Source organism: Saccopteryx leptura, chromosome 10 (genome assembly GCF_036850995.1).
Source record: "Saccopteryx leptura isolate mSacLep1 chromosome 10, mSacLep1_pri_phased_curated, whole genome shotgun sequence".
NCBI lineage: Eukaryota > Metazoa > Chordata > Mammalia > Chiroptera > Emballonuridae > Saccopteryx > Saccopteryx leptura.
The window spans coordinates 45,011,387-45,024,898 of record NC_089512.1 but is presented as its reverse complement, the minus strand read 5'-3'; the positions used below and the strand labels follow the sequence as shown (position 1 = coordinate 45,024,898).

Sequence of the window (13,512 nt, the reverse complement as noted above, 5' to 3'; positions counted from 1 at the left end):
TGAGTCAGCTAGGGATTGTGTTAAGCGCATTTTCTGACACAGTGGGTCATGTATGTGTGGTCCATCTTCATTTATGTCAAGGTGGAGATGGCTGAGGCACACAACCAAGTTTCCTTACCTGCTGGTGAAATGATAATAGTTATAATGGTGATGATGATATGCCAATGACAACACAAGCTAGTATTTACTGAGCACTTTCTACATGCCAGGCCCTGTGTTAAGTGCTTTGTAGACATTATGACTCACTTAGCACCAAGAGAGCTGAGGAAAATGGGAGTGGTTAAGAGATGTTTAGAAAAATTCCAGGATGTGCAGAAGGTTAATCAAATGTCAATACAGAGGGAGGACAATTTCACATTGTCCCAGTCCGGGACTAGTTAGGAAGTTGCTACGTGCTTGATATTTCAGAAAACATCCTTGAGCCAAGCAGGTCAATATAGATATGGCATATCAACATCAGCTAGATAAATCACGATACGCCTGCTGTCCTTTGGTGTCATCCCTTGGCCTGATGCCATCCAGGTCAGCCTCTGTGGGCAGGGCTCCATTCAGCTGTCTTGGGAGTGACATGCCTGGGTAAAGAGGGCTTCCTTTGGTGTGTTCTTCTGACCTATCCCGAGATGGGTACACTGAGCAACGGGCAGCCTAATCAACGCTATGTCTCATGCCTCTCCAGATGTCCTCCAGACGGCCTTGGACATACATGCTTGTTCTGCTGCTGGCTCTATGGACAAATCACTTTGCCTGTATGGGATGACATAGTTTATATCCAACATGGCTTCTTTATTTGCTGTGACATGGAGAAGGCTCAATGGGCATGACTTGGGCTGGCTCTTGGGAGAGCTTCAAGCCCCACACTGCTGGAAAAGACTGGGCAGGCTGCCACTGAAGAAATTCAGACTAAGGTTGAGTCGGGTGGTACAGCTCTGTAACTGTCAACCTGCTGATCTGTTTCATTCAGCCCCACATTATATTTTTTAAAAATTTCATGCCCTCTAGTTTGCCACAATCTAACCATTATTTCTTATACCCAAGTACACACTGAACATGCACCTTCTTGCCCCTGTATATATCTGAATTTTAGACCACGATCTATAAGTATAAATCACAAGCTTTGTTCTGCCTGTCACATTTCAGTATCTATTCAGTAATTCATTGTCCCCCTAAAATGTAAATGGTGAGATAACAGTATTCAAGCTTACAAAACTACCAAAGTATTCATGTTAATGAAGGATAGTGGTGAGACACTTTCACATGGAATAGATCAGGGTCATATACAATTTCTTCAGGATCCCTCCAGCTTGTTCATTGCCATGTGGAACATTTCTTAATACATGAATCCTAGGAGGCAGAGAGGCAAATATCAAACTCTTTCACTTTGTTTCAAAGGTCACTTTAATTATAGGGTCATCTCAGCTTCTAGAAGGAAGGGATACTCAACTCCTAAACGGCATTCCAAAAAATCAGATTCATACTCTTAGAGGTGCCCAGCTCTCCTTTTTAAAAGAGGGTCCCATCTTCATCAGCAGCAGGTGATGTAATAAGAAAAGCAATACATTGCTGAGAATGCATAGACCTTTACTGATAGCTGCTTGCTGGGTCAGAGTATACTGAACTGGCATCACACTTCATCATTGTGACACGCCAACAATTCCAAAACTGTATCACAGAAGTGGAACATGGATTATCTGGCGGTCAGGGCTTCTTCAAACAATGGGGTCAATACCATAAAGCATATCTACCAAGACCACCAGTGTCCTCATGGAATCTTTGAGAAGGGAACAACAGTGGTGAACCCGAGGAAATAAATTCTGCTCTAGAGATGCAGGGTGGGGGGTGGGGGTGCACAGCTAGTTCCTTTGGTCTGGAGAACAGTCTAAATATCTTTCACGACGGTGGGGGCCTCCTGGGGAAAGGCTGCCGGCTTATGCTCGGGCCCTGCTCTGCCTCGCCTCCTCCCCACCACCAGCAGACAGCCCACATTTACAGTGCTTTCCCACCAGGTTCCAGACACAAAAAGTACAAAGATATTTTTACGAGCCGGGGCATTCATATATTTATCTGAGTCCACGCACATACTTTCCTTGTACGCACATTTCCTTTTCCTCGGCTTCCCACCATTCCTCCTCCCATGTTTTCCATCAGTTCTCTTTCACCTCCCATTTTTCCAGTTTGAAGCCACTGCCGCGATACTGTGGTCTCTGGAGGGCGGCCAGGCGTGGCGTGCAGCTCTGAGACAGCACAGGAATGTGAGACAGCCACTTCTTCCAGGGTTCAGGAGATGCAGGTGATTGGCACAGCTGTCAACCAGCCCAGGTAGGCCTGGTGTGCAGTGAGGAGCACAACAGCCTCTCTGCTGTGGGAATGCTACCAAAGGCTGGTCGGCCACACAGATGGATGGACAATGGTTCAGACAAAAGAAATCTACTGGGGAAGCTGTTGGGCGGGGAGAAGGGAGAATATGAAAGGAACAAAGTTCCAGTTAGCTTTTGCCAACTTTACCCTGAAACAAATTTAATTAAAACTGAATGAAGGTCTCTGGCCTTAGACAGGTATCCAAACAGTTCCCTTGTTCACCTGTACTAGAGTGAAATTATCTGGAGGCTGGGGGACCAGGGAGCAATGACACAGTAAGTTGCCTCGATTTAAAAAAATAAAATTCCCAAAACAAACCCAAACCCACTATATATAAAAACACACAATAGGCTGTTTAGACAAATTATGCTTTAAATACACTGATCTAAAAAAATCTAAAGAACAGGCTGTTCTGTGGAACAGCTCGAGTTTCTGCTTGTGCTTTCATTTTAGAAAACAAATGCTCAGACTCCACAGTGGGAGGAGTTTCACACAGGGATTCAAACTCACAGAAAATGGCCACCAGTTCTAGAAACCTGAACACAACAAACACAGCACTCAAGGAACCTTCTGGGAATATAGGCCACTTACCCTTCATAAGACTAATTATCTAGAGACAGATACAACCCCCCTCCCCCACCAGCCAGTAACATAAACCATGGCCTCCAAAGTGTTTGCTGAACGCCACATGACTAATCACCCGACTTTGACTATCCTTCCTGCTAAGGGAACCTCATAGGTGCTAGTAGATAATTTTTAATGTAAGGTAGCTGCTAGGTTTGGAGATAAGACTCCCCTTTAAACTTCTTCTTTAAAAAAATTTTTATTGATTGATTTTAGAGAAAGAGGGGAAGGGAGGGAGAGGGAAAGAAGAGAGGGAGGAGGGGGAAAAAGGAGGGTGAGAAGGGGGAGGGGAGGAAGAAGAGAGGAGGGGAGGAAGAGGAGGGGAGGGGAGGAGGAAGAAGAGGAAGGGAAAGGGGAAGAGGAGGAGGGGAGGAAGGGGAGAAGGAGGAGGGGGAAAGAAAGAGGAGGGGGTGGGGAGGAACAGGAGGGGGTGGGGAGGAGGAACAGTGGAAGGGGGTAGGAGGAGAAGGGGAAGAGGGGGGTGAGGGGGAGGGGAAGAAGAGAAAGAAGAGAGTGAAAAAGAGAGAGAGAGAGAGAGAGAAACATCGATTGGTTGTTCCTCTTATTTATGCATTCATTGGTTGATTCTTTTATATGCCCTGACTGGGGATCGAATCTGCAACCTTGATGCATCAGGACAATGCTCTAACTGAGCTACCCAGCCAGGGCCCATTTGAACTTCACAAAAGAAAAAAAGAAATCTCAAAAAGCATTTCCTAAAATAGAAGCACAAATCATCTTATCAGAAACTCATATCATTAAATAGAGAAGAAAGTCTTAAAATAATTAGGATGTGGCAAAAAACTCTCGATTGAAAAACTATAAAATCAAAAACAAGCATTAGGAATATTAAATACATAACAAACGGGGTGAGGCACTTCCTTTGTAGTGTATGTTCACTCAGGGGGAAAAAACATCCTCCTGGGTAATATACAGCGCTTTTCTGCAAAGAGTCAACCTACAGTGTATAGTGGCTCAAGAAACTCCAGAATTTCTTGACCTTGCCCAGAAAAATTTTTAATCCTGTTGAGCACAGCACTTGGAATAGGGGGTTCACTAACGTGTGAGTAAAACCTCGTCTGGGGCTTCATTTCATTGCCACGTCGTTGCTTTTCACGGCTATCCTAGTACCTTCTGCTTCCTCAAAATGGTCCTCCCTTCCTCTCCCGTTAAAGCAATGGTGGGACTCGCTAAGAATCCAAGAGAAGGGCAGGATACACAACAGAAAGTGTGGCTTGGCACCAGGAACCCAGGTAGCAGGTATGACTCTGGCTACTGTGAGACTGCTTCCACCAATGAACATCACAGACGGAACTGAGACCTTGAGAAACTTTGCTCTTTGAGTTCACATCAGATACTACAAGACCAGAATAAACCAGTATTAGCAGGGACGGACCAGCATGCTGAGCGGGTTTTTAAAAAGGAAATCCTCACTTTGGTCTGCAACGTTCTCTTACAGCTGGTCAGAAACTCCCACGCTTAACATGAAAATGCACCTAAGTTTGAGGAGCCTGAGATTCAAACTCGAGTTTCTCATGCCTGGCAAGATAATACATTCAGCTCTGTTTTTACTGAATCGGTAGTCTTATTATCTAATTGTAATCAATTCCACAAATGACCAGAAGTTGTCCTAACACATGAACAGGAAGAACACAAGCAAAACCAGGCCTAGAAACACTAATCAACTCACAAAGCAGGAAGTGACAACTCATATCCCCTCTCGCCAGGCACAAAGCCTGCCTTCAGGGGCTGCTGAAATGACCCCAGGATGCCCTTCGAAGACTTAAACAGTCACTGGATTGCTCATGAAAATGTACCCTGGCATGAACGTGCTCAAAGTAGGCACCAGTAAAATGGGTTATGCAAGCTGGGTCTTCCTCATACTCCCTGAGAATACGTTTAATTCCTTTAAAAATTAAATTATTGTATGGCTTAGTAATTTTCACTTAAAGAGGAAAGATGCTTTAACAAAACAGGAAACAGCCTTCTGTCTCTCCAAGTTTAAAAAGACATTTTCTTGACTACCTTAAATGCCAAGAATCCAAGTGCTTCAATGAGACAAGATGGAAGTGTGCATAGTGCTGTCCCACTGCGTCACTCTCTCCAACACAACAGCTCAGCCCTTCTTTAAGGTCTGCCTGCAGACTGCCCGCTCCTGCTCACCCGATAACCCGCCGTCAGACAGGACCTACCTGTTTATGCAGAGAGCGTACTGGACTAGGAATAGGACACCGGATTCTGTTCCCAGTTTGCCACTAAATGTGTGACCTTGAACAAGTCCTGTGACTTCCCGGGACTCCCGGTTCCCTATCTGGAATGTGAAGAGGTTGGGCTAGTTTCTCAGGTTCAAGTCATAAAATGTGAAAGCCATGATTCCCTACCTACCATTTTGCCACCTTCTGACTGACTCCCAGCTCCTCTCGATCTTTGTGTAGGAATGTTCACTTCCTCCAAAGTGGACAGTCTCGTCCACTCTTACATTCAGCAATCTCCTCAAAAGTGTATGGGGAAAGGCTGAGCCCAGTCTGGCTAGTCCGAGCGCATTCATGAGGACGGTCAGAGGGAGCTCTGAGACCAGGGACCCCAGAAGACCTCAGACATGGAGTTTATCTGCTTTGTCTCAGCACCTCTGCTTTTCTGATGGAGAGGGAAGAAATTACTGCTGGAAGGCACCATAGCCATCACTGAGCCAAACCTCTGGTTACAGGTGAGGAAACCAAGCCAGCAAAGCTACTCGATTTTCTTTCCCAAGGTTGCACAGTGAAGCAAGGGATAAGTCCCAGGCCTCTGATCTCTCTCACAGTCTTTTTGCCTCCCTCTTCAGGGGCTCTGGGCACTCGCCCTCGCCCCCTGTATGCTTGCTTCCTCAGTGCCCCAGAGGATAATCAACAACACTTACTGAGCACCTCTGGCCAGTTCCCCAGGGAACTCTCTTAAACTTTCAACTGGCAGGTCGACTCTGGAAACATTTAGCTGGACACAAGGACAGTGACAGATCTAGCGAGACACAAACTGATCTTATCAGAGCAGAAATCCGTTGGTGTCTTGACTCTAAAAGAAAAGCTTGCAGCAGCAGCTACGTGGTAGATAAGAGCAGGTGAGGGAGATAGGCCCCATGAGGGTGGGGTGCTACTCTGTTATCAGGCTCACAGAGTTGATATTTATTGAACAAATTCCAGTCTGCGCATTACCTCTGTTCCACTTGCTTCTTGTCAAAAATTCTAAGGTTACAATAATACCACAGACAAGGGTCTCCAAGTCTCTAAGTTAAAATCAGGAGCAATGACCTATTGAATACTCTCGGTATGTGGCTGGGGAAACAACCTGGGTGTGGAAAGAAGAGGCAGGACTTTGAAGTCAGATAAGGCCCAGGGTGTGAAAATCCCAGCTCTATAACATGGGCCGCATTACTGAGCCCCTTTTCCTCAATTCCACCACACCAGGTTATTTTGAGCTTCTAATAACATGGCCGAGATAATGCACATAAGGTGTAGAACTGACTCCATAAAGTCGATCTGTTTTATCTTCTCAGGAGCTGTAAATATAGACAGAGAAACCCTGTTCCTAGACAAAGCTCCAGGCCACTGGCATCCTCTTCCAAAAGAGGCAAACCATCAGTGGCATGCCAATGACATTATGAAAGGACTCAGTATAATTTTAATAAATATATTCCTGTTAAGTCACCTGATTTTAAACTATGTATAAAAAATATAAAACACTATTCAATATATACAAGTTAATGTGTTTTATATCCTCCATACATAGCTTAAACACCAAACATGTACGTCTGTCTCAGTCCTTTCTGGTAGATAAGCAGAGAACCAGGACTAGGAGGAAAGAAAGGATAAATTATTCTCATCTATAAAATGAGGTTGGGATAGATGAACGATGGGAACTAGCCTCAAAATTACGTGATTCCCAGATGCAGAGAATGAAGGAAATACAATAACAGATGTTTATCGACCAGGAGAGTGGCATCACTGTACAATGTTGCTGCCATTAAACATACTACTGGTAACACCATTTATAGTACATTGGTTTATTTTTTATTTTATTTTAAAAACTTATTGGTTTGAGAGAAACATCAATTTGGTGTTACACTTATTTATGCATTCATTGGTTGCTTCCTGTACGTGCCCTGACCAGGTATGGAACCCGCAACCTTGGCATATAAGAACGACGCTCTGAACAACTGAGCTTCCTGGCCAGGGCCTACAGTTACAATGGTTTTGCAAACTCTGAGCATAAGAGAGGGTCTTACCACTGATTCCACAGGAAAAGAAGCTGATTTGGGGTCTGCAAGGGGCCTAATATTGCTATGGATACACTGGGTGTGATAATGTTACCATTCCTTGATTATCTAAGATCTATTTGTTTTTATCTTATCACAAATATGAATCGTAAAGCTTAATGATACAAATATAAAACTCTTAAGCACAGATATGTCTCTAACAGAAACTGGATTTGAAATCAGCATATCAACTCTCTGATACAAATATAAAACTCTTAAGCACAGATATGTCTCTAACAGAAACTGGATTTGAAATAAGCATATCAACTCTCAAGTTTATCCCTTCCTAGCAATCGGCATTTGTCAATCTTCATTATAGCAGTGATCATTTAAAATAAAGATTCCCAGGGGTCCCACCCTAAATCTACTGAATTAGAATGGCTGTTCCAGGGTCTGGGAACCTACATTTCAGTAAGTTCTCTGGGTTGATTCTTATCCATATTAAACTGCAAATCACTTGACTATCACAAGGATAAGTCAGCTATCATGGAAGGTATTCTCTATGATAAAACACATTAAAATGAGTCATAAAGATAAGGCTTTGTGTATAGACAGATGCACGGTATGTATCAATTTACATACCCACACAAGGTTTTCAGGAAAAAGGAATCAACATTTATTAATGGTCTACTATGGTATAGCTATTGACCAAATTATATATTACTCAATCTTCAAAATAATCCTGTTTGAGTTATGAATGGAAAAAATTAGGCTTAGACAGAGTAACTTTTCTGAAGTCACAAGCCTGGAATATGGCCCAGTGCGGTTGTGAAACTAGATTTATCTGACCCCAGTCTTCTCATTCCATTGTATTAAGCTCATATGCCTATGAAAACACACATACACACTCACATCATAAGAGCCATATAATAAAAGGCAAAGGAATTAAATTACTTTTAGAAACCTTTTACATCAATAGGAACGTAATTTTTAAAGAGCTTATAGTATCAATGAATATTCTTTGGTTCGTCTGCTGACAAAAGAATAAATGGTATGACTACTATCAAAACCACATTTAACAGCCAGAACTTTAATAATTAGAAATATGTTCTGAGGCTTGCTAGGGTCAAATTTAACAGCGATTATTAATCTGCACAAGCTACAAATTTTTGCAAATAAAACATCTTAATATTCATTCTGTAAATCATATTACCTTACAAAGGAAAACAATAATAAACGTGTGACCTAGCACTTGTCCATCCAATGACCATCCTGGGCCTCCCCTTCCTCTCCAGCATAACCCGCCACTGGGAAAGCCCCTTCTGCCAGCTTCTGCAGTCATGTTCTCTTGCCCAAATTCTCTCTAGATCCTCCCTAAGTCCTTCTTTCTCTTCTCATCAGGCTCTATTCCTCAACCTCTGCCTCCATATATTCTCTTTCTCAAAAATCTCTTCTTCCACCTCTTAATTTATTTATATTCCAATGACTACCAAACTAGCCCCGGCCTTCCTCTGGGGAACAATGCACCCATCTGTCTGGGGGACATCATACTTCAACATTTAACTCAGCACCTCTAAGGTGCAGCCCTTCACTCCTTCCGGCTTCCTTCGTGGGTGCCATGGCTCTGGAAATCTGTGTCAGCATTAGCTGTTCCTTCTGTACTAAACTGTCAGATTGTGTCAATTCTTCCCTTTGCATCTGTTCCTTTCCCATTGCATGGCTGTCATCCATTTCAGGCCTTCCCCCTACCCTTTTCCTCGGTGGACTGGGAGCCTTCTAACTGGCCTCCCTGTCTCTGGTTTCTGCCTGCCTCTCCTCCCAATCACCTCATGAGGTACCCTCAACAGCACACTCCTAACACACATGATGCTCTGCTGCCCAAATACCTTCAATGTCTCCTACTGGTTAATACATTCCTATTTCCCAGCTTGGCATTCAAGACCACTATGGTTCGATACCAAATGTTCTCTGGTTTTATTTCTCACTTGATGTGTTTAGAAACCAGTTCTACTCAGCTAGGCTCACTACCTTTCCCTGAATACGCTCCATGCTTTCCTGTGCTGCTACTTCTCCTATCCCAAATGCCCCCTCCTCATCTCTTTGATGGAAACTCCACATCCTTCAAGGACCTGTTTAAATGCTTTCTCACAAAAGAGTGCCCTGACTCCAACAGGAAAAAGGGACCTCTTCCTCTTCAAAGTAACAAAATCTCTTTTTTGGGCATGTCCCACATAGTTATTTTTGCATATTTTATTTTCTCAGCTAAAACACAGGGTTGGAGAGGAAAGGAACCAGATTTTTTGCTGCTGAGTCCCTCGTTCCCTCTGGCACAGTGTCACAACTCCTAGTAGTTACTCAATAAATATTTGCTGCCTACCATTTATGGAACTCCTAAAAATGTGCAAAGCCATCCTTTACATTAATATCTCATCACATTTGTTCTCTTTGGAGCTTAAGTTTATTCCAAGTAGCACTCAAGACTTTCAATCTAATTTTTGCTGCTTAATGCAATTATTGGCACTGTCTCTAACTTTGGGCCTTTAAATTAAACTATCTTTTGAATTGCTTTATTTTGAACACTCACGGTGCTGTGTGGCCTCCAAAGCAAAAAAAGAGCATTTTGAGTCAAAGAAAGCCCACTGGCCAAACTGGTTTTTCTCTCTGCCTACAGGTTAAGTGTACAAATAAAAGGACTCTATAAGCAGATGACAGTGACAGAAAAAGAAAAATTTAAAAGAGAAGAAATTCCTCTCTGAAGATGTTTAAGATAAAAAGATTTTCCTGTATATCCAGTTGGAATCCTACTCTTGGGTCAGTCTCCAACATCCTCAGAGCGGGTATTCTAGCATGTTGACAACAGGAACTCTCTAACTGTTGAATGATTCCTTGCTAAGAGACTGAATATGACTAATATCATGATGGTAAAAACGTGGCACTATGTTTGGTCTTGAATACTCAGTGCCTTGTAGGAGCTTGATAAACATTTGATGAACAAATGAATGAATGAATGAATTCGGAGAAGGCCTTCCTATTGCTTGTAATTTGGAAGTGTAACTTTTAAAATATGGATGGAAGGATATGTTAAATTTGAAAAAAAAAAAAAAGGGTGGAGAGTGCACTGACGAGCAAGAACTGTGAAATATCAACTCTTCCTGTGATGGATCCCACTCTGGCTGCGGGAGAAGCAGGTGAAGGAGGGGTAACTATCAGTCACTGCCCCTTGGACTACGCTTCGTTGGAGTTTGGGTTGCAAGCTCCTCCAGGGCAAGCACTTTACCTTGCACTTCGTGGCCCCAGTGCTGTGCTTTGCGCACAGAATGTGCACCATAAATACAGCCTGAGATGCAAAGACCTTCATGAGCTGCCTGTGCATTTGTACGTTTCAATCCTTCACATCTATTCTTCCTCACCTTGCAGTGGTATTATGAGGAATAAATAAAAACACAACACTTAATCTCATAACACATGCCACACACACACACACACACACACACACACACACACACACACTGCTTGATAAATGGTAGTTGTTATTCTCATCCTTTGGGGCTTTGTACATGCCTCAAAGGCAGCATTTAGTGGACTGGGTTGTCAGTACTTGTGTGCACAGATTGCAGGTGTCCTGGGGTTGGGGTAAAGACCCTTCCATTCTCAGTGCCTAGCAGGGGTGCTCACCTCACAGCAGGCCCTGAGGCTGGTTGCATGACTAAGCAATTGAGATCCAGGTTCCAGGCCTGCCTCTATCCGAACCCACTGGGTCACCCTGAAGAGTTATTTAAACTCTCTGGGCCTAGCAATTTCTGTTGGTCCTTTCAGCCTGGAGAAGCTAGTGAGCTATAAAGAGACTTATAGAAGCTCCCATGGCAGTCACTGGCAGAACTGAAACAAGAAACCCGTTGTCCTGGAGCCCTGTCTGTGCAGTTCACCCTTTATCACAGAGGCCTCACACACCATGTCTCCTTAATAAAAGTTCACTTAAATATCATTGTCACTTTGTACTCCTCAAACCTGGTGGGTTGCCGGCACAAATCACATGCCCCTTGGGAGTATGTCAGTCCCTTAGGAAACCATTTCCTCTTTCATGTAGACCAGTGGTAGTCAACCTGGTCCCTACAGCCCACTAGTGGGCATTCCAGCTTTCACGGTAGGCAGTAGCGGAGCAACCAAAGTATAAATAAAAAGATAGATTTAACTATAGTAAGTTGTTTTATAAAGATTTATTCTGCCAAACTTAGCGGAAATCCGACATAAAGTACTTGGTAAGGAATTATTATATGCTTTAACTTGCTGTAACTCTGCTTTATAAATTTTATAAAGTAAAGTTACTTCCCTACTTTATAAATCACCATTACTGTGGAACCGGTGGGCGATTAGAAAATTTTACTACTAACAGAGATACAAAAGTGGGTGGTAGGTATAAAAAGGTTGACTACCCCTGATGTAGACTAAGGAGACACGCAAATTCAGTTACCTCAGGTAGACCGGACCAGCCTTAACAAAGTCAGTTTCTTGTACTTTGGAAGAAATCACTTGGAAATCCTTGGTTCTGAATCCTCCATCTCTTCCACATCAAGATCTAAAGAAAAGAAAGAAAGAAAAGAAAAAGCACAGTGTCTCAAGACTAGCTGACAGGATTTGATGTTTCAGCAACAACAGTAATTACAATTAGCATGTGTATTGAACACCTACTGTAAGTCAAGCAGCAAGCAAAGTGATTGACATATGGGACCTCAGATAGTCTTCATAATACCTTCAATAAAGGAGACATTCCCCCAATTTACAGCTGTACAAAAAGAGACTGTAAGAGGCCACGGAGTATGTTCAAGGTCACACAACTAGGTTGTTAGATCTGGGACCTAAACCCAGGTTCAACTGATTTCAAAGCCTGAGTAATTAACTTGTAAGCCAGGGTTTTAAAAACTTTTTGGCAGTGACCCACCATTTAAAAAAAATTATATAAACAAATCCCAAAATCTCAAAACATCAAAACAATGCTTACTCTTACTATGTGCAACGCATTTTGACATTTTCTATTCGATTCTTTTCTATATTGTATTATACATTCTATGTCTTTTAAAAAAATATTCCAATAGTAACCTACTACACTTATTTCATAATCTTCTAAAGGGTCCCTACTCCACCGGAAAAACACTACACTTAGGCATAACACGTCGCTAGAAGTTTCTCTGAAACCACGCACTAAATCCTGCTATGCTTTTCAACCATGAACCTGACCAAGTAGCTGAGCTTCCTAATTAGGAGAAGAGTCTTTTACCATTAAAATATATATGTATATAAGGCATCATAACGCATATCACCTATAATGAATCCTTACAAGCGATATTCAATTAGGGCCAAAGCCCAGAATGGAATCAGTCACTTACCTATAGCAGAGCAGGAGTTAGAAAGTGGAATCGCGGATGGGCTAAAATCTAAGGTGATTATCACATATCCTGCAAAGAAGTGGCTACCAGCGGGCGGTTGTGTCGAACCAACTGGGCAGACCTAACTATACTACAGAAATAGGAGGCTGCGATTGCAACCCCCTGGGAGCAGGGCCCTGTCTGCATTTTCCATTCAATTCTAGGGACTTGGTGTTGAGCCAGGGAAATCATCAGGTTTCCGTAGGGTCAGGACTGGGGTCCGAGTCGCAGTCTGGGGGTGAGGAGGTGCGACTGTGAGGGCAGTGCCCGAGCCTGTTGGACCTGAGCCCAGCACGTCCCTTGGGTGCGCATTTCTCCCCAGCCCCCCGCCCTCCAGCACAGCTGCGCAGTTGGGCCACTACGTGCGGCGCAACCTGCGCGGACTCTGCGGTTGAGCCCCCTCCCCCTCCGGCGCAGGCCCCGGAGCCCGGCACCTGCAGGCGCTCGGTCCCTGCAGCAGCCCGGCTCTCCAGCGCTGGCGGAGCTCAGAGCCCTGCGCCAGGGCTTCCCAGCCAGGCTTCGATACTCCCCGGGGACAGAAGGGGCAGGCTGGCCGCGCCCGAAGCCCCGCGCCTGCAGGCCGCGTTTCACCCACCCACTGAGCATACAGACCCTGCGACTGGCACTTACAGGGTTCGACTCCGCCGCGAGCGCGTTCCCCCGGGGGTCCATGGCGCTTCCGGACCCGCCAGGCCCGCCGCCGCGCCGCACAGCACCGCCCAGAAAATGGACGCCGGCGTCTGGGCTCTGCCAGCCCGGCCCGCCCCCGGCGCGGGGCACTGGACGCGGCCCGTCCGGGAGGAGGTGGGCCCGACCCTCTGCTCCGCGGGCCGGTGCTCCAGGTGGCTCGTCGCGCCGAGGGCGAGGCCCCGGGAGGGC

The 13,512-nt window shown here is 44.4% G+C and overlaps 1 protein-coding gene across 1 annotated transcript in view; it reads right to left on the bottom strand.

The window, feature by feature from the left end:
- The window catches only part of ZBTB38 (zinc finger and BTB domain containing 38), a 76,444-nt gene that overhangs the window by 30,216 nt on the left and 32,716 nt on the right, over positions 1–13,512 (bottom strand). Inside the window, exon 4 of the mRNA XM_066351932.1 lies at positions 11,682–11,786. The gene's annotated coding sequence lies outside the window, so the exon portion shown is untranslated. The remainder of the gene's footprint in view (positions 1–11,681; positions 11,787–13,512) is intronic.